We start from the raw sequence: 19760 nt of genomic DNA, 5'->3' as shown, positions 1-19760 counted from the left end.
GGCACAACTTCGCTTTGGTCCTGTCACGGTTATTCCCCTGCCTCTGACACACATCACATTGTTTACAGAACTCCTTGATCTGCTTCCCTACTTCAGGCCAGTAAAAATTTTGTGTGATTCTCTGCTGTGTTTTGTTCACCCCTAAGTGTGCAGCAAACATGTCAGAGTGTCCCCGTTGTAAGATCATGGGGCGATACTTTTCAGGTACCACTAGCTGACTTCTGATCCCATCTCCCCCTTTTGAGATATTCATCAGGGTCTCTCTATATAAAATTCCCTTTTCCTCGTGAAATCTCGCTGGGGTTTCAGGTGTTAGCTGGGTGTCTGTCACCTTTTCAAAACACTTTCGGAGAGTGGCGTCTGCCTTTTGCTCTTGGCCAAATTTGCTGTCTGTGGTTAAGGTTTCTGCCACAGCTTCGGGACTACCCTCATCTGCTTCAGCCTCGGGCTCTTCAGTACCCCCCTGAACTGTCCCCGTGGTAGCTTGTGAACATGTAATCACTAGCACCCATTTCACATGTTCAGCCAGGTCATTTCCCACGAGCACGGCTGCTGGCAGAGTCGATGAAATCGCTAGCCGCCAAACTCCCCTCCAGCCTTGAAAGCTCACAGGTACCTCAGCTACTGGCAGTGAGATCACCTGCCCCTCAATCCCTGCCACCTTCAGGCTCTCATTTGGGATTATATACTTCCTAGGAATAATGTCTGGATGGCACAGGGTCACCTGGGAACAAGTATCCCTTAGCCCCTATACTGATGGTCAAGTATTCCTACGTCCACCCCTGCGGTCTCAAACAATTGCGAATCTGTCCTAACGAGTAAGCAGCGCTTGACCTCCACAAGAGGACCATTTTCCCCAGCCTGATCAGCAGATGTAACTGGTCCAGAGTGAGTAGCCATGGCAACAGGCTCCCTCAATGGCAAGGAGCTTTGCTCTTTCTGGACACAGAACACAGCTTTTGGCTTGGTTCCAGTCAAATCATGAGGCAAATTTCCCTTTAGCTGCTTTAATTTCTCACACTCTGAGATTAGATGGCCCTTTCCTTGACAGAAGTAACATTTTCTGCTGTACTTGGAGTCTTTCTCATCTGGTTTTGGTTTTCCCTCCAAAATCTGAGGTCTTGGTGGTTTCATATCCGAGGGCTTCCCTTCAACATGGGCCCCTCCCCCTTGCTGGTTTTTCCCTGGTTCCTGAGAGTACCTGCTGTAGGTTTCTTTGGGCTTACCCACAGATTTCCCCTCAGCACCTAAGGGCTTCCTTATTTGGTAAATAAAATCTGCGATCTCTGCCGCTTCTGTCACCGATTTCGGTTTCCTCTCCCTCACCTGGAACTTTAGTTCCCCATGCAGGACTGAATAAAATTGTTCCAGCGCTATCAGGTCTTTGAGCTGCTGGAAGGTCTCTGTCCCCTCCTGAGACAGCCATTTCTCTAGCAACCTCACCAGTTGGGCCCCCACTTGGGTAAAAGTCTGCTCTGTTTTTTTTGTGAGTGACCTGAATTTTTGCCTCAGCTGTTCCGCATTTATCCCATGCCGGGCAAACACCAGTTTTTTAAACTCAGCGAAGTCCTTCAGCAGTTCCACTGGCATCTCTGCATAGACTTCTGCCAGGCTGCCACTGATTAAAGATCGCATAATGGTCATCTTCTCAGTTTCCCTTACTGAGAAGTCCACAAACGCTCTTTCCATGAGGGAAAAGAACACCTCAGGGCAATCTCCCTTGTTGTACACAGGGAATTTCTTCAAGTCAGTTTTAGACAATTGGCCCACCTCAGAATCTCTATTGTTATTATTGTTCTGGTTCATCATTTCCAATTTTCTTAACTCAAACGCCATCCTCTCTCTCTCCAATCTTTCTTCTCTTTCCATTCTCTCTCTCTCTAATTCGAATTGTCTTTGTTTCTCCCTTTCCCTTTCCTCCATTTCCCTCACCCTCAGCTCATGCTGTTGGGCTAGGAGCATTTTTCTGAGTTCTGAGGTCAGTTCTCCCGTGCTCTCATCCTGCACTGAGCCAAATTCCTCCTCAGAACCTTGGTCTCCCTGTGGTTCTCTCACTTCCCCCATTTCTGCCATTTGGCTTCGAGTCAAGGGCATAATCCCCCCAGAACAGGCTGCCTTCAAAAGTCACGCCTCAAAATAAAACGACGACTTTTTTCCTTTTGCCTCAGAAACAGCCTTCTATAGACTGCTGCTGTCCCTCCAGCACCAACTTGCAACTGTTGCCAGGCAGAATCCACCCCCTCTGCTAGGCCTCTCAGCAGACAGGCTAGATCACTGTTACTTCACGCAGCTTTGCCTCAGCCCTTTCCCGCCAAAACGGGTTGCCTCAGAGCTCCCTAATCTAGTCCCCCCAATCTGAGTTTGCACGTTCTTCCACTAGCCTACCTCCCCGTGAGGTAAGCCTAGAAGATTACCTACGCGCCCTCAGATTTTCCCTGACTAGACCCCCCTTGCTCTGGGCACACTTGCCAAGGCTTTGCTGGACCACTGGACAACTGGACCAGTCGTATCCCACACGCTGGACACCAATCAATGTGACAACCCCAGACCTACTGGAGTATCCCACACTGTAGTTATGCTGCCACCAACCATTCCCTATAAGGAGTCACACAGACCAGGAATGGATTTTAATAAACAAAAGAACAAGGTTTATTGAAACAACAAACAGGGTAAATAAAAGGATCAGGTAAATAGGATACTGGAACGTGGCATAGTCCCAATCATACACCCACAACAGATTGGTTCCCACTGAACACTTTAAGGTAACGCACAGACCCTGAACCTATCAGTTCTGGCTACCTAGATAGAAACCTGAACCTATCAGGTATGTACTAACTGACAAACAGTTGTACCCAGTCTGACACACAGACTCCAACTTCACTTCTCCACACCAGCTCCAAATATATATACAGTACAGCTCCTCCCCCCTGATGTCCCGCCTTCCACTCCCCATAGGATGGAACTTTCCCTCCAAACCCATGACAGACAGGTACCATCAGTGCTGTATGTGACAGTCATGAAAAGTCGGACAGGACTTAACGACTAAACAACAATAACATTTTATTTCACAGCCTTGGGCCCTGCCCACCGTTGTGTCTGACAGATGCCCCCAACTGACCAGCATTTTTTAAAAAGAGCTCATCCCCACTGCTTTGCGTATCCTGCCGATTGGTGAGCCATTTTCAAAAGATCTTTGGCATGGGGGGAGGGATAGAACTTCCAGTGATCAAGGAGATGCAGGGGACCACCCCAGGGCCTTGGAGGGGCACAAGCCATTTCCAAAAATGCTCCCCCCTAAACAGTCTTCTTGCAAAGATGGGGGGAGGTTTATCCAAAAAGACTCCCTTGCATCCTTTGTACATACAAAGATATGAATCAAAAGAGTTTCCTTTAAATACATATATTTGGAATGCTGGTAGGTCCCAGGGATTGCCAGAGGCCCTCAAAATGGCAAAAAATTGCCCATGGCAAAACCTCCCTATAAGGAATTCATTTTTTTCCCATTTCTGATAGCTGCTGGAATGGAAAAAGTCAAAGGACAGACGTCAATTGCACCATTACCTTTTCCTGTTTGGGATGAAAGGGGAATCCTAGAAAAGTGAAGTTGGAAGGGCCTCCGAGGCCATCAAGATCAACCCCCCACCCCCATCTCAAGGCAGGAAAATCAAGCAGATCTGCCAGGTAAGGATCTCAGTTCCTCTTGAAGGCTCCAGGGTTGGAGCCCTCCCCAACCTCCAAGGTGACTGGTTCCACTCTCGTCCTGCTCCAAGGGTTGGGAAGTTTGGCAGAATGGTAGAGAGCCCTTGTCAAAAAGTGAACAAATGAGGGAACAGTGGGGCCTGGGCTGCGGGTGGGGGGACCCCACCTGCACCCTTACAAAGACTTGGATGGATTACCATTTATTGGGTTTGTAGGCAGGAGCAGGAACTCAAGGGTGAAACCCCATATAAGATATGTGGATACTTGGCAGAATTAAAGTTGGAGAAATGAAATGTGATATTACTACACTTTTGATGCTGTTATTGTTCACCTCAGAACCAAGTATTTGCATTTGATCCCAATATTTTTGTATACCTCTGTATACTTACATATTTTGATCTTTTATTTGTGGCTGGTCTTTGACCGTAATAAAGTTTTATCTATCGATCTACACTTGAAGCGGTTATCTCATACCAAACTTGGTTTGAAATGTCTGATGTGGAAATGGATCTCAACGGGGGAAAGGAGTGCGGTTCCTTGAAAGGCCCGACTGGTCACTTTGAGCGCCACTCCCTGCTTTACTGCTCCTCTGAGTCCCCCCATTTCCCTTCCTTTTCTCCCATGATGGTTCTGCTCGGTATTTCCAGGAGAGGTTTCACTCACCGGAGGCTGATTCGGAGGCGGCTGTGGAGGTTGATGGCCAGGTTCTTGCAGAAAAACAAGATTCAGAGTCACTGGAGGGCGATCCCAGAGGTCCTCTAGTCTGACCCACCAGGCCAAGGAAGGATTTAAAAACCCCACATCCCAACCTGGACTACTTCTGTATCTCTGACAACAAGAACACCCAAGTGGTTGAGGGCACAGCACCTTTGGGGGAAAACATTTGCCTTTTGGGGACATCATGGCCCCAGCTCCCTGAAATGTCTTGGGATGTTGTTGACCCCTGTCATGATGATGAGATATTTAGTCAGAGAAATGTAAGATGGAGTCAGACATATTCTGTGAAGATGATTTGAGAGATGATTTGAAACTCTATCCACTATGACACCATAGCTGTCAACAGGTCATATAGCCCACCTTCAACCTTCCTCTTCACCTAACAGGGAAATCCATCCTGAACAGTTGAAGGCTCAGCTTGACTATTAACTGCCTATCAGTCTGCAGAGGTTGGGAGTTGGATTTCTCAGTGTGCCTTCAGGGAGGAAGCGCCGGCCTGTCTTGCCTTGAGCAAGCTCATCATAAACAAAGCATAGCTTGATTTATTCGCTTTCTTTGACTGCAGTTCACAGAATTCTCCTAACCTCCCAAGCCATAGGACAGAATCCTTTGATGTAAGAATAAGGTCACAAGAGGTTCTGTTTCTCTGCAAAGTGAGAGGCAGTTAACAGTCAGGCTGAGCCCCCCCCCTCTCTCTCTCTCTCACACACACACACACACACAGAGAGAGAGAGAGAGAGAGAGAGAGAGAGAGACTGACTCACCCTCCCTTCTGCAAGGAGGAAGGCTTCTTGCAATCTTTCAACTTGCTCAGAAAGAGCCAGAGCTTCCTTCCGAGCAAAGAGGGGGACACGAGAAGGTCCAGAAATGGGGCTTTGTTGGAGAAGAGGGGGGTCAGCTGGGGGTGACGGGGACCCTCTCCCCCCCTCCGAGATGCCTGGCCTGCCATCCTGAGCCTCCCCCCAGTCTCTGGTGTTTGAAGGGGGCTCTTCAGAAGCTCTTGGTTCAGTGGCTCTGGGTGGAGGAGAGGGAAGGGCAGACCAGATCCTAGGCTGGGGATCCACTGCAAGAAAGGGGGGAGGTTGGAGTGATTTCCTCCCTCCCTTTTTGTGCTTGGGGGGCTTCCTGGTGGCATTGCAGGAAAAGCCTTTTTCCCCCAGAGAGGAAAGCAGGCAGGAAGAGAAAGAGGCCCAGGAAGGCCACAGGTTTGGGGCAGAGGCGGAAAGGAGATCTCCCCCCTCCCCAAGAAGGAGAGGATCCTCTGGCCAGCTCTCCTGGCTGCAAGGAGGAGGCTTCTCTGGGTGGGGACATTTCTCCTGGAGGCGCCATTCAGAGTTGTACGATTTGCAAAAGGCCCGTCCCTCCCTCCCAGCTTTGTCCACTGCTCCTTTCTCTGGAAGAAGGAGAAAAGCAGCCGTTTGCTCTTGCTTTCTCCCGGGATCTCTCCAGAGGGATCCTTTGGCTTCTCATTTTCTTCCAGGGATCGGGAGTGGAGCCGGAGCCGATCTCTCCCATTACTTCTCAGAACTGAAAGAGAAGAAATCAAACTCCAGATTCCGCCAACCATTGCAAGGCAGGTGAGCCCATTTTTATTGCTATCGGAGGCACTACCATCCTAGAAGCGAGATCTATTAAATCATAAAGGATTAATTGGATTTTATTTGATATGGGTCTGGCATTCAACAACATCAGGGCTAGAAGAAAGGACAGCCTACAGATACCTGACACACATGCACACCCCGGTTCTTCTAGATCTACTTGCTATTGGGAAAGCACCGTACCTCTCTTTGCCGGTTACCACTTGGATGTTATTCATTCCCTCCACTAATGTACATCTCCCCCACCCCCTCAAGGGATAATGAAGCAGAAACAGAACTCAATGGGATTTAAACTAGGTTATCCAAATTGGATTTCATAAGATGGATGTATTAGACAGGAAGGTTAATTCATCCGATTTAAATTAAAACGTAAACCATTCCATCTGTTATATACCGTATTTGCCAGTGTATAAGGCGACTGGGCATATAAGATGGCCCCCCAACATTCCCACTCAGAATGTAGAGTTTGTTATATACTTGCTGTATAAGACTACCCCCTCTTCCGCATGCGTGATTCTGCTTTGGCTGCATCATGGGGAGAGTTCCTTTTGCCCCTTTTGGTTCCTTTTTGGAGAGAGCCAGGGTTTGCTGGAAGAAGGAACAGCAGAGAGGCAGCAGCCATTTTGGAGAGGTGGCAGCCATTTTGGAGAGGCAGCAGCCTTGTGGTCGCATCTCAAAATGGCTGCCGCCTCTCTGCTGTTCCCGACAGTCAGCTGTTTGGCGCTAGAGTCAGGCTGTTCCCAGGCTAGGAGCGGGGCTCTACTCGGTCTTACTACCAGGTAAGTGACTTCGCTGGGAGAGAGGGAGGGTTTGCTGGACATGCACCCGGCGTACAAGATGACCCCCCCACTAGGAGGCATGTTTTTCAGGGCCAAAAAGTCACCTTGTACGCCGGCAAATACGGTACAACTTCTTCCTCTACAACCCATTCACGAACCCTTCACCAACACTTCCTATGACCAGCAATTAACAGACCAACTGAAGTCCCCATACAAGCAGCCGGTGGTTCCAGCTGTTTTCGTTGGCAACGATCTAAAATGCTAGTGCTGTTCAATTTCACCCCCTCTTCCGAACCATCATTCTGTCAATATTAATTCCTGTTGGTAACTGTGTCATTAAGACATCATGATTTGTATGACCTGAAGGGCCATTTACAAATGGGATTTATCAGCAGCAGCGCTCCTGGGGCAGGGAGGAATAGAGTTATCGAACATCACTTCCTCTTTCCTCGCCATCTTGAGACATTTATACTTTCATGTCCGCACGATGTTCCAAATACATCCAAACCAGAATCTCTCGTCAACCCTCTCTGAGATAAACAGTGTATCAAGAAATCCTAGTAGAAAAGTTTTCAGTATGCGAAAACATTTTAAAATTTGATTATGTTGTTACAAGTAAATGCCCTGTAAATCTTGTTCTGAGTAGAGATAGTAATGATGTTAGGGCTTTGAACCGATCGTCTTCTGAGCCAGCACCATTTTCTATAAGGGGCGCTAGTATCGGCAATGTGTTGTAGGGGCCTAATTCAAAATTCAAAATGGAGATTGAAATGAGATGTTATACCGGGTTGTCCCAATTACACAATGTCTACTCTGGGCAGCTTACAACAGAAATAGCATAAAAACAAAAACAACAATTTAAAACAACAATAATGATATTCAAGATGGAAAGGTAAAGATCAAAGTGGAAAAATGAAAAACAGAAATATAAAGATAGAAAAGTAAAGATCAAGTAGTGACAAGAGGGAAGACCTGCCTAAAGAGCCGGGTATTAAATTGGCTCTTAAAAACACCCAGCGAGGGAGTCAGGCAAATCTCTGATGGGAGACTGTTCCAGAGTCGAGGATGTTCTAAGAAGAACATCCACCCTGAGGTTTTCACTCATCTCCTGAGATTCCAATCCCTCTGACAATACATAAGACCGGTAGAAATCAGGAGCAAATGAGGTAAAAAAATAATTAGGCGGACCTTTGTTGGCAAGGTAAAGTCTCTGCTTTTGAATATGCTGTCGAGGTTTGTCATCGCTTTCCTCCCAAGAAGCATTCCTGAAGATTCCTCCAGTCCAGCCTTTTGCACGAGGTATTCTGCATATAAGTTAAATAAGCAGGGAGATAATATACAGCCTTGTCGTACTCCTTTCCCAATTTTGAACCAATCAGTTGTTCCATATCCAGTTCTAACTGTTGCTTCCTGTCCCACATACAGTGGTGCCCCGCTAGACGCTTACCCCGTATGATGTTGAAGTTGCTTGACAATGACATTTTTGTGATTGCTATTGTGATCGCAAAACAATGGTTCCAATGGAGGAAATCCACTTTATGTTGATTAGGAGCCTGTTTTTTCCAGCTCCGCAAAATGGTTTCCCTCCCTTCTCAAAATGGCTGCTTTCTGGCTCCGCAAAATGGCTTCGCATTACAGAGATTTTTAACAGCTGATTGGCGGTTCTCTATGGGCAATCTTCGCTGGACTATGAGATTTTTCCCCCATTGGAATGCATTGACCGGTTTTCAATGCATTTCAATGGGTAATTTTTTTTTGCCTGACAATAATTTCACTTAACAGCGATTTTACTGGAACGCATTATCGTCATCAAGCAGGGCACCACTATATAGATTTCTCAGAAGATAGATAAAGTGGTCAGGCACTCCCATTTCTTTAAGAACTTGCCATAGTTTGCTGTGGTCCGCACAGTCAAAGACTTTTGCGTAGTCAATGAAGCAGAAGTAGATGCTTTTCTCTGAATTTCTCCATAATCCAGCGTATGTTAGCAATTTGGTCTCTAGTTCCTCTGCCCCTTCGAAATCCAGCTTCTACTTCTGGTAGTTCTCAGTCCACATACTACTGAAGCCTGCCTTGGAGGTTTTTGAGCATAACCTTGCTAGCGCATGAAATGAGTGCAATTGTACAGTAGTTGAAGCATTCTTTGGCACTGCCCTTCTTTGGGACTGGAATGTAGACTGATCTTTTCCAATCCTCTGGCCACTGCTGAGTTTCTAAACTCACTTATATTTTGAGTGTAGCACCTTAACAGCGTCATCTTTTAAGATTTTAAATAGTTCAACTGGAATGCCATCACCCCCACTGGCCTTGTTGTTAGCCACGTCACAATGGTCAGGACACTCTCTCACTCACACTTTATTTACGCTGCCACCAACCACTCCTTCATAAGACTCTTCAGACAAATGTATGATTTTAAAAATAAAAACTTGTATTTTATTGATAACAACAGAAGGAATGGTAAATCACTTTATCAACTAAAATAAAAAGGCAATCAGTAATAATAAAGTATCCCCTCATACACACTGTCACTCAGACCTTAACTCTTCATGACTCTTAACTCCTAACTCCTAACTGCTAACTCTTAACTAACTGACTCACATCATTCGCTCCCCCCCCTTATATACACAGCTCCACCTCCTAGAGTCCCATCTCCTGCTCTGCTATAGGCAGATGGGCTCCAGCATAACCATGATAGGCAGGTGACGTCATCGCAGCCGTCACATACCTTCCCCCTTAATAAGTTGTTTTGTGATGAAAAGCTATAGTGCTTTTCACCACAAAACAACAGCAAGCAAATTACATTGTTATCTACAACATTTCAATAACACACATAAAATAACACATTTCTAAGCATACCTATACTTACCACTACTTACTTTAAACAATAAAAGCACATATAATAATGCATTGAAAACACACTCGACATTTCAACACATAATATAACCATTTACATTCACATATACTTTAAATGTCCATATAAGTTCATCCGTTGTCTTCTGGTCTTCTGGATAAGGCGTCAGCCACACAGTTCAGAGTCCCTCTGACCACCTTAACCTCAAAAGTCATAGTCCTGTAAGAGAAGCGCCCACCTCATCAGCTTACTGTTCTGGGCTTTCATTGTCCTTAGCCACATTAGAGGTGAGTGATCAGTGCACAAGGTAAAATGACGACCCCAGATGTAGGCCTTCAATTTCTTAATTGCAAAAACAATGGCCCAACACTCCTTCTCAATGATAGACATGTTCTTCTCACTTGGATTCAGCTTCTTGCTTAGGTACGACACAGGATGTTGGTCTCCGTCGTCATCTTGTTGACACAGCACCGCTCCAACACCGGCATTGGATGCGTCGGTATAGATGATAAACTCTCTGCTGAAGTCAGGAGCATGCAGCACAGGATGGTTGGTTAAAGCTTCTTTCAGCTGTCCAAATGCCACCTCGCAGTCCTGGGACCAGGAAACACGGTCACTGCTCCTTTTCTTCGTTAGCTCCGTCAATGGTGCGGCAATTTCACTAGAGCAGGGTATAAACTTTCTATAGTACCCTACCAGACCTAAAAAGGATCTCACTTTCTTTTTGGTATTGGGTCTGGGCCATTTAAGGATTGCATCTATCTTGGCCTCTAGGGGTTTGATAAGACCTCCTCCAACTCTATGACCCAAGTATTTCATTTCAGTGCTACCTAGCTGACACTTACTGGCTTTGACAGTTAACCCAGCGTCTTTTAGTCTTTGTAGCACTATCTCTAAATGATATAGGTGATCTAGCCATGTGTTGCTAAATACCCCAATGTCATCGATATAAGCCACAGTAAATGCACTGAGCCCTTGCAAAGTTTTGTCCATGAGCCTTTGAAATGTAGCTGGTGAATTTCGCAGGCCAAAACTAAGAACCCGGAATTCAAACAGACCAAATGGACTACAAAATGCTGTTTTCTCTTGGTCCTTTGGGTCAATTCTTACTTGCCAGAACCCTTTCGTTAGGTCCAGACAAGATATGAATCTGCAACCCCCAATGGTTTCAATTAGGTCATCAAGCCTGGGCATAGGATACGCATCGGGTTTGGTTACTGCATTTAACTTTCTGTAGTCCACGCAGAACCTGATGGAACCGTCCGGCTTGTCCACTAAGACTACCGGGGCTGACCAAGCACTAGAAGAGGGTACAATAATTTGGTCTTTCAGCATTTCATCCAGTTCTTTGCGCACTTTCTCTACATAAGGACCTGTTACTCTATATGGTGTTACAGATTGAGGGGAAGCATTCCCTGTGTCAATCCTGTGTAGCACTCCCTTGGCAACACCAGGCTTGCTTGAGAACACTTCTTGATATTTTGTAACCAGAGTCCTAAGACTACTCTGCTGTTCACTAGATAGACTAGGGCTGATCTGCACATCTTGTGGATTAAACTTCTGCTGACCCCTCCCTTCCCAGAAGGGTAACTCATGTTCCTCTTTATCAGCAGCTTTCATGGCAAACAGCACCTGGTTCGTTTCTCTATAATAGGGCTTAAGGGCATTGACATGAACAACCCTCCTGCCTAAACTTCCATCGTCCTCAATAATATAATTAAGGTCACTCATTTTCTGAATCACTCTATATGGTCCATCCCATTTAAGTTGTAATTTGTTCCCCTTAATGGGTCTCAGCCTAAGAACCTCATCCCCTGGGTTGAATTGACGTTCTCGTGCTCGTTTGAGAGTATGGCTCAATAAGAAGCTGATGACACATACAAAGATCCAGGTCTATAGAGCCTGTGTCCTAAGCCCACTCCTGTATTGCAGTGAGTCCTGGACCCTTTGTGCACGGCAGGAGAGGAAGCTGAACACGTTCCATATGTGTTGCCTCTGACGGATTTTTGGTATCACCTGGCAGGACAAAGTCCCAAATAGAGTAGTCCTAGAATGAGCTGGAATTTTCAGCATGAATACATTACTGAAACAGCGACGTCTACGTTGGCTTGGGCACGTTGTGAGAATGGCTGATGACCGGATTCCAAAGGATCTCCTGTATGGAGAATTAGTGCAGGGAAATCGCCCCAGAGGGAGACCACAGCTGTGATACAAGGACATCTGCAAGCGAGATCTGAAGGCCTTAGGAATAGACCTCAACAGATGGGAAGCCTTGACATCTGAGTGTTCAGCCTGGAGGCAGGCACTGCATCACGGCCTCTCCCAATTTGAAGAGACCCTTGCCCAACAGGCTGAGGCAAAGAGGAAGTCACAAAAGCAGCAAAACCAGGGAGCAGGACAGGGGACAGATTGGATTTGTCTTCAGTGTGGAAGGGATTGTCACTCTCGAATTGGCCTCCTCAGCCACACTAGACACTGTTCCAAGTCCTCCACACAGAGCACGTTACCATAGACTTTCGAGACTGAAGGATGCCTAACTAACTAAACTGTGTGGACCTGTGGAAAAGATGTATGGATCTCTTCTGATGAATGTCATGCTGCCGGTTTGTACTGCTGAACTTCTGTATATACTGTAAATACACTTGGTGAAGGAAGAAGCTGTCTTTGTCTGTGTGATTCAACTGGACTGGGACCGAAACTCTGCTCACTCACACCAATAGTTCATATCAGTCTGAACCTTTGCAGTATCTAGTGCTTCTAAATCTGCTCTGGTTTTTGTTAGTTAATTAAGTATGTTCTTGGTTCCTAATTGTTTATATTGTTCTGATCGTTCTTTTATTTTACTTTCTAATTGTTTCTATAAAGATTACAGAAAAGCAACTGAAAGAACGGCAGATAATGATAAATTGTTATTGTAATGGAAATAAACGATAAAAATTATGGTATGTAACACAAAAAAGGGAGGTCTTGGATTACAATATAAATTACATTATATAGCAAATCAGCTTAGACATATCCCAGATATTATTAAAGGTAATAAAAATTTAATCTGGACAGATATAGAAATGGAGGGTAAATACAATTGTAAATACGGTAAATACAATTGGCGAAGGAAGAAGCTGTCTTTGTGTCATTCAACTGGACTGCCTGGACTTGGACCGAAACTCTGCTCACTTACACCAACAGTTCATAGCAGTCCGAACCTTTGCCGTATCCAGTGCTTCTAAATCTGCTTTAGTTTTTGTTAGTTAATTAAGTATGTTCTTGGTTCCTAATGGTTTATGTTGTTCTGATAGTTCTTTTACTTTCTAATTGTTCTTGGAGCTTATTTCATTCTTTTTTTATTCTAGAGGTTTCCATAATAAAAAAATCTTCTTAAGTAGGCTTTTAGGGCATCCCATAGCAATGCTGATTCTATTTCTGCAGTATGATTTATTTCATAGACATTTTTAATTTCTTTTATTTTTCCAATAATTTCTATATTTAAACATACGTTAGAGCTCAAACTCCAAATTCTATATTCATTCTTTGCTTCATTGACCCAAGAAAGTTTTAATGGTACTTATTTTCATGAGTCTCCTGTAACAACACATCTCTTAATTTTTGAATAGTTTTAATGACTTATGATATATTTCAGTTTCTTTGTAGATCCTTTATTTCTCCTGTTTCCTCCAAATGAGCTTTTTATACTATGCTTAACCTTAGATAGGTCCTCTATTTTTAACAAAGCAGCCTCAGCAAATATATTGATCATAGACTTAACTTTTTGGCCAGCATCCTGTTTTTGATTTTTTTTATTGATTGATTGATTGATTGATTGATTGATTGATTGATTGATTGATTGATTGATTGATTGATTGATTGATTGATTGATTGATGCACCAGCCATCTAGAATGGGTCAACTCTGGGCGCTTTAATTAATTAATTGAGTGGCCTCAACAGGGAAAGGTGGTATCCTTATCTTGCCTCAAGTAGTGTGTTCTGCTTACTATTACTGTCATAAACCTTTCCGTGTTCAGTCAACATACTCTGTGCCAGATCAAAATTTTTATGTCTGTGCTTTTAATGCTGCCCTTTCCATGGAATTAAACCATTTAAAAATATTCAATGCTATTTTTTTAAATCCAGTTTTCATTTTACTTTCAGGCATCATCTTGGTCAGCAGATCATGGCAGAGGGTTGCAGCCTGTGCTGGATGTGGAGCGAGATCTTCTGGATCCAGGCTAGAGAGGAACATTCTGAAAATGAGGTCAAGAAAGGATCCCTTGACCACATGGGCACAGATTGCAAAGATATTCCCAATTGTCCTGCCAGGATGCCTAGATTCTAACATGCTACTGTTGATAGAAGTGGCCAAACCTTCAAAACGTCAATGAAGGACATAATCAATTGATCTCAGAAAATCCAACCACCAGGCAACCTCAGAGCTGTTCTGAAAAGCGGGCTCTTTACTGGAGACAAAGATCATGGACTAGCACAATTCCCATCAAGGCCAATCTGGCCAAAGTCACCATCTGCCCCAAATGGTGGCCTTTTCTACTCTGGTCACCCCTGAACTGAGCCTGTCGCTGTGAATGAAGCTCATTCCACATTCCATGCATTTAAATGGTTTCTGCCCAGTGTGAGTTCTTTGATGGGAACTGAGGCTACTGCTCTGACTGAAGTCTTTCCATATTACATGCATTTATATAGTTTCTCTCCAGTGTGACTTCTCTGATGTAAATGCAGGTTGACCTTGTGGCTGAAGCTCTTTCCACATTCTATGCATTTAGATGTTTTCTCCCCAGTGTGAGTTCTTTGATGGGATCTGAGGCTCCCGCTGAGACTGAACCTCTTCCCACATTCCATGCATTTACAGTGGTGCCTCGCATAGCGATTGCTCCGTTTAGCAACAAAATCGCTTTGCGATGCATTTTTTGCAATCGCAAAAGCAATTGCTTTGTGATGTTCCCTATGGGGGAATTTCCCTTTGCGATGATTGGTTCCCTGCTTTGGGAACCGAGCATCACAAAGCGACGATTTTAAAACAGCTGATTGGCGGTTTCAAAATGGCCGCTGGGTAAACAAAATGGCCACCTGCTGTTTTCTGGGACGGATTCCTCGCTGAAGAGGCACCAGAAATGACCGCGCTATGGAGGATTTTCGCTGAACTGTGAGTTTTAAGTCCATAGGAACGCATTAATCGCGTTTTAATGCGTTGGGCTTTTTTATTTCACATTGCAACATTTTAGTTCTGCAGCGATTTTTGCAGAATGAATTAACGTCGCAATGCGAGGCACCACTGTATACAGTTTCTCACCTGTGTGAGTTTGCTTATGGGAACTAAGGTGACAGCTCAGACAAGCTTTTCCACATTCCATGCATTTATATGGTTTCTCCCCAGAGAGTTCTTTGATGGTAACTCAGGTGACTGCTCTGACTGAAGCTCTTTCCATATTCCATGCATTTATATGGTTTTTCCCCAATGTGAGTTCTTTGATGGGAACTCAGGTGATTGCTCTGACTGAAGCTCTTTCCACACTGTTGGCCTTTGTACTGTTTCTCACTTCTCAGAGGGTTTGCACGTGAAGTACAATCACTGTGCATTTTGATACTCTTTCCTTATTTTATGTATTCACTTTGTTTCTCGTCTGGATGGACTGTGTCAAATCTATTGTCATCTGAGTTACCTTGAATGCTCATCTGGCCAGGGAACCTTTTCTCCTTTCTCTTCCCTGTTCATTTTTTCATGTAATCAGAAGTGCATTAACATCAATAGCAGGAGAAGCTGCAGATTTCTTTATCTTTTTTTTTCCTGGCTTCTCATCTTCCATTTTCCTCCTTTTAAATGTGCTGATTTTTTTTTTTTGGTCCTTTAGACTTGGTGGGTTTTTTTTTTAATTGAAAGAACAAATGGCTCCATAGAATTCCTGTTGTCCTGTTCATTGCCTGATGGGGAAAAAAAAGAAAGATGAAAGAGGAGTGCGCCATAAAATAAACACCTTACTTCTTTGGATGAGTTCAAATCCCCAGGTCTAAATGAACTGAATCCAGGACATTGAAGGAAGTGACTGAAGAAACTGCAGAACCAGTGTCTAAAATTGTCTTCTCATCATGGGAGACAAGTGAAGAGCCAGACAGGTAGAGGAGTGCTGAAACCGTCCATATCTGATGGAAACGGGTAAGCAGGGAGCTGTAGACCACTCAGCCTGACATCCATCTTAGGGAAAATTCTTGAGCAGTTTATAAAACAGACACTCTGAAGCAACCTGAAAAGAATGCAATAAGAATCGAAGCAAACATAGAAAGACTGAAAGAACTGAGTATGTTTGGCTTTGAGAAAAGGATCCTGAAGGACAGCTATGTTTTATCTTTCATTCTTTTTTCAAAGTGGCGGACAATTAATTAGATTTCTACCTTGTCGTGCCGAAGGGACTTGAGTAAATCGGAGATGCTATGGGCTATGCCGTGCAGGAACACTCCAAGACGGACAGATCATAGTGGAGAGTTCTGACTAAAGGCGATCCACCTGATGCAGGAACTGGCAGGCCACTCCAGTATCTTTGCCAAGAAAACCCCATGAACAGAAACAAAAGGCTAAAAGATATGACGCTTAGAGGATAAGCCCCTCAGGTCGGAAGGCATCCAGCATGCTACCAAGGAAGAGCGTAGGACAAGTACAAGTAGCTCCAGAGCTAATGAAGCCGAAAGGACGCTCAGCTGTGGACATGCCTGGAAGTGAAAGGAAAGTCTGATGCTGCAAAGAAAAATACTGCATAGGAACCTGGAATGTAAGATCTATGAACCTTGGTAAGCTGGATGTGGTCAAACAGGAGATGGCAAGAATAAACATCGACATCCTGGGCATCAGTAAACTAAAATGGACAAGAATGGGTGAATTCAGCTCAGATGATTATCATATCTACTATTGTGGGTAAGAATCCCGTAGAAGGAATGGAGTAGCCTTCATAGTCAACAAAAGAGTGGCAAAAGCTGTAATGGGATATAATCTCAAAAATGATAGAATGATGTCAATACGAATCCAAGGCAAACCTTTCAACATCACAATAATCCAAGTTAATGCACCAACCACCATTGCTGAGGAAACTGAACAATTTTATGAAGATTTACAACACCTTCTAGTACTGACAGATGTTCTTCTCATTCTAGGGGACTGGAAAGCTAAAGTAGGGAGCCAAGAGATAAAAGGAACAACAGGGAAGTTTGGCCTTGGAGTTCAGAACGAAGCAGGGCAAAGGCTAATAGAGTTTTGTCAAGAGAACAAGCTGGTCATCACAAACACTCTTTTCCAACAACACGAGGCAACTCTATACATGGAAATCACCAGATGGGCAATATCGAAATCAGATTGATTATATTCTCTGCAGCCAAAGATGGAGAAGCTCTATACAGTCAGCAAAAACAAGACGCAGAGCTGATTGTGGCTCTGATCATCAGCTTCTTACAGCAAAATTCAAGCTTAAACTGAAGAAAGTAGGAAAAACCACTCGGCTACTCAGGTATAATCTAAGCCAAATCCCTTATGAATACACAGTGGAAGCAAAGAACAGATTTAAGGAAGTCGGTTTGGTGGACAGAGTGCCTGAAGAACTTTGGATAGAGGCTCGTAACATTGTACAGGAGGCAGCAACAAAAACCATCCCAAAGAAAAGGAAATGCAGGAAAGCAAAGTGGCTGTCCAACAAGGCCTTAGAAATAGCAGAGAGGAGAAAGGAAACAAAATGCAAGGGAGATAGGGAAAGTTACAGAAAACTGAATGCAGACTTTCAAAGAATAGCAAGGAGAGACAAGAGGGCCTTCTTAAATGAGCAATGCAAAGAAATGAAGGAAAATAACAGAAAAGGAAAAACCAGAGATCTGTTCAGGAAAATTGGAGATATTAAAGGAACATTTTGTGCAAAGATGGACATGATAAAGGACAAAAATGGGAGGGACCTAACAGAAGCAGAAGACATCAAGAAGAGGTGGCAAGAATACACAGAGGAATTATATCAGAAAGATTTGGATATCCCTTACAACCCAGACAATGTAGTTGCTGACCTTGAGCCAGACATCCTAGAGAGTGAAGTCAAGTGGGCCTTGGAAAGCCTGGCTAACAACAAGGCCAGTGGCCGTGATGCCATTCCAGTTGAACTATTTAAAATCTTAAAATATGATGCTGTTAAGGTGCTACATTCAATATGCCAGAAAGTTTGGAAAACTCAACAGTGGCCAGAGGACTGGAAAAGATCAGTCTACATCCCAATATCAAAGAAGGGCAGTGCCAAAGAATGCTCCAACTACCGTACAATTGCACTCATTTCCCACGCTAGCAAGGTTATGTTCAAAATCCTACAAGGTAGGCTTCAGCAGTATGTGCACTGAGAACTCCCAGAAGTACAAGCTGGATTCTGAAGGGGCAGAGGAACTAGAGACCAAATTGCTAACATGCGCTGGATTATGGAGAAAGCCAGAGAGTTCCAGAAAAATAGCTACAGTGGGGTCTCGACTTACGAACGGCTCGACATACGAACGTTTCGACTTACGAACCGCTCTCATAGGAATATATGGACTCGACTTACGAACTTAGATTCGAGTTATGAACTCTTTTTTTTCCTTTTTTTTTAAAGCTAAGTCATCTTAGGTTAAAAGGAAAAAAAGAAAAAATATCGCCCTCTAGTGGCAGAAGGCGGAATAGCAGATTCCCATTAGTTTCTATGGACGAAAAGAGCAGATACGGATTAAATGGTTTTCAATGCATTCCTATGGGAAATGCAGATTCGACTTACAAAGTTTTCGACCTGAGAACTGCCTTCCAATATGGATTAAGTTCGTAAGTCGAGACCCCACTGTACTTCTGCTTCATTGACTATGCAAAAGCCTTTGACTGTGTGGACCGCAGCAAATTATGGCAAGTCCTTAAAGAAATGGGAGTGCCTGACCATCTTGTCTATCTCCTGAGAAATCTATATGAGGGACAGGAAGCAACAGTTAGAACTGGATATGGAACAACTGATTGGTTCAAAATTGGGAAAGGAGTACTACAAGGCTGTATATTGTCCCCCGGCTTATTTAACTTATATGCAGAATACATCATGCGGAAGGCTGGACTGGAGGAATCCCAAGTGGGAATTAAGATTGCTGGAAGAAATATCAACAACCTCCAATATGCAGATGATACCGCTCTGATGGCAGAAAGTGAGGAGGAATTAAAGAACCTCTTAGTGAGGGTGAAAGAAGAGAGTGCAAAAAACGGCCTGAAACTCAACATCAAAAAAACTAAGATCATGGCCACTGGTCCCATCACCTCCTGGGAAATAGAAGGGGAAGATATGGAGGCAGTGACAGATTTTACTTTCTTGGGCTCCATGATCACTGCAGATGGAGACAGCAACCACGAAATTAAAAGACGCCTGCTTCTTGGGAGGAAAGCGATGACAAACCTTGACAGCATCTTAAAAAGCAGAGACCACCTTGCCAACAAAAGTCTGCCTAGTCAAAGCTATGGTTTTTCCTGTCGTGATGTATGGAAGTGAGAGCTGGACCATAAAGAAAGCAGACCGCTGAAGAATTGATGCCCTTGAATTGTGGTGCTGGAGGAGGCTCTTGAGAGTTCCCTGGACTGCAAGGAGAACAAACCTATCAATTCTAAAGGAAATCAACCCTGAGTGTTCACTGGAAGGACAGATCCTGAAGCTGAGGCTCCAATACTTTGGCCATCTCATGAGAAGAAAAGACTCCTTGGAAAAGACCTTGATGTTGGGAAAGTGTGACGGCAAGAGGAGAAGGGGACGACAGAGGATGAGACAGTGTCTGCGAAGCAACCAACATGAAATTGACACAACTCTGGGAGGCAGTGGAAGATAGGAGGGCCTGGCGTGCTCTGGTCCATGGGGTCACAAAGAGTCGAACACGACTAAACGACGATGATGTGTTGGTAGTAGGCGTGATCCCAAGGGTTACAAATGCAGACACTACAGGCAACAGAAATTCCCTAAACTTAGATTTCAGACACACGCATACAAAGGCTACCAAAAAGAGAAACAGTTGCTTGTCTTTAAGGTACCACCACATTTTTCTTTCTTGTTTTTATCTGAAATGCTTGCCCAGACTACAACTGCTACTTCTTTGTAAAC

The 19760-nt window shown here is 44.3% G+C and overlaps 1 long non-coding RNA gene across 1 annotated transcript; it reads left to right on the top strand.

Moving 5' to 3' along the window:
* The first annotated feature begins 4913 nt into the window (after window positions 1-4913).
* On the top strand, window positions 4914-19373 carry LOC140702946 (uncharacterized). Its single transcript, XR_012082213.2, has 2 exons — window positions 4914-5993; window positions 13792-19373. It is a non-coding gene; the product is annotated as an uncharacterized LOC140702946 (long non-coding RNA).
* Window positions 19374-19760: the final 387 nt, after the last annotated feature.

This window comes from Pogona vitticeps, chromosome 7 (assembly GCF_051106095.1).
Source record: "Pogona vitticeps strain Pit_001003342236 chromosome 7, PviZW2.1, whole genome shotgun sequence".
NCBI classification, from domain to species: Eukaryota; Metazoa; Chordata; class Lepidosauria; order Squamata; family Agamidae; genus Pogona; species Pogona vitticeps.
This window is presented reverse-complemented; position numbering and strand designations above follow the sequence as displayed.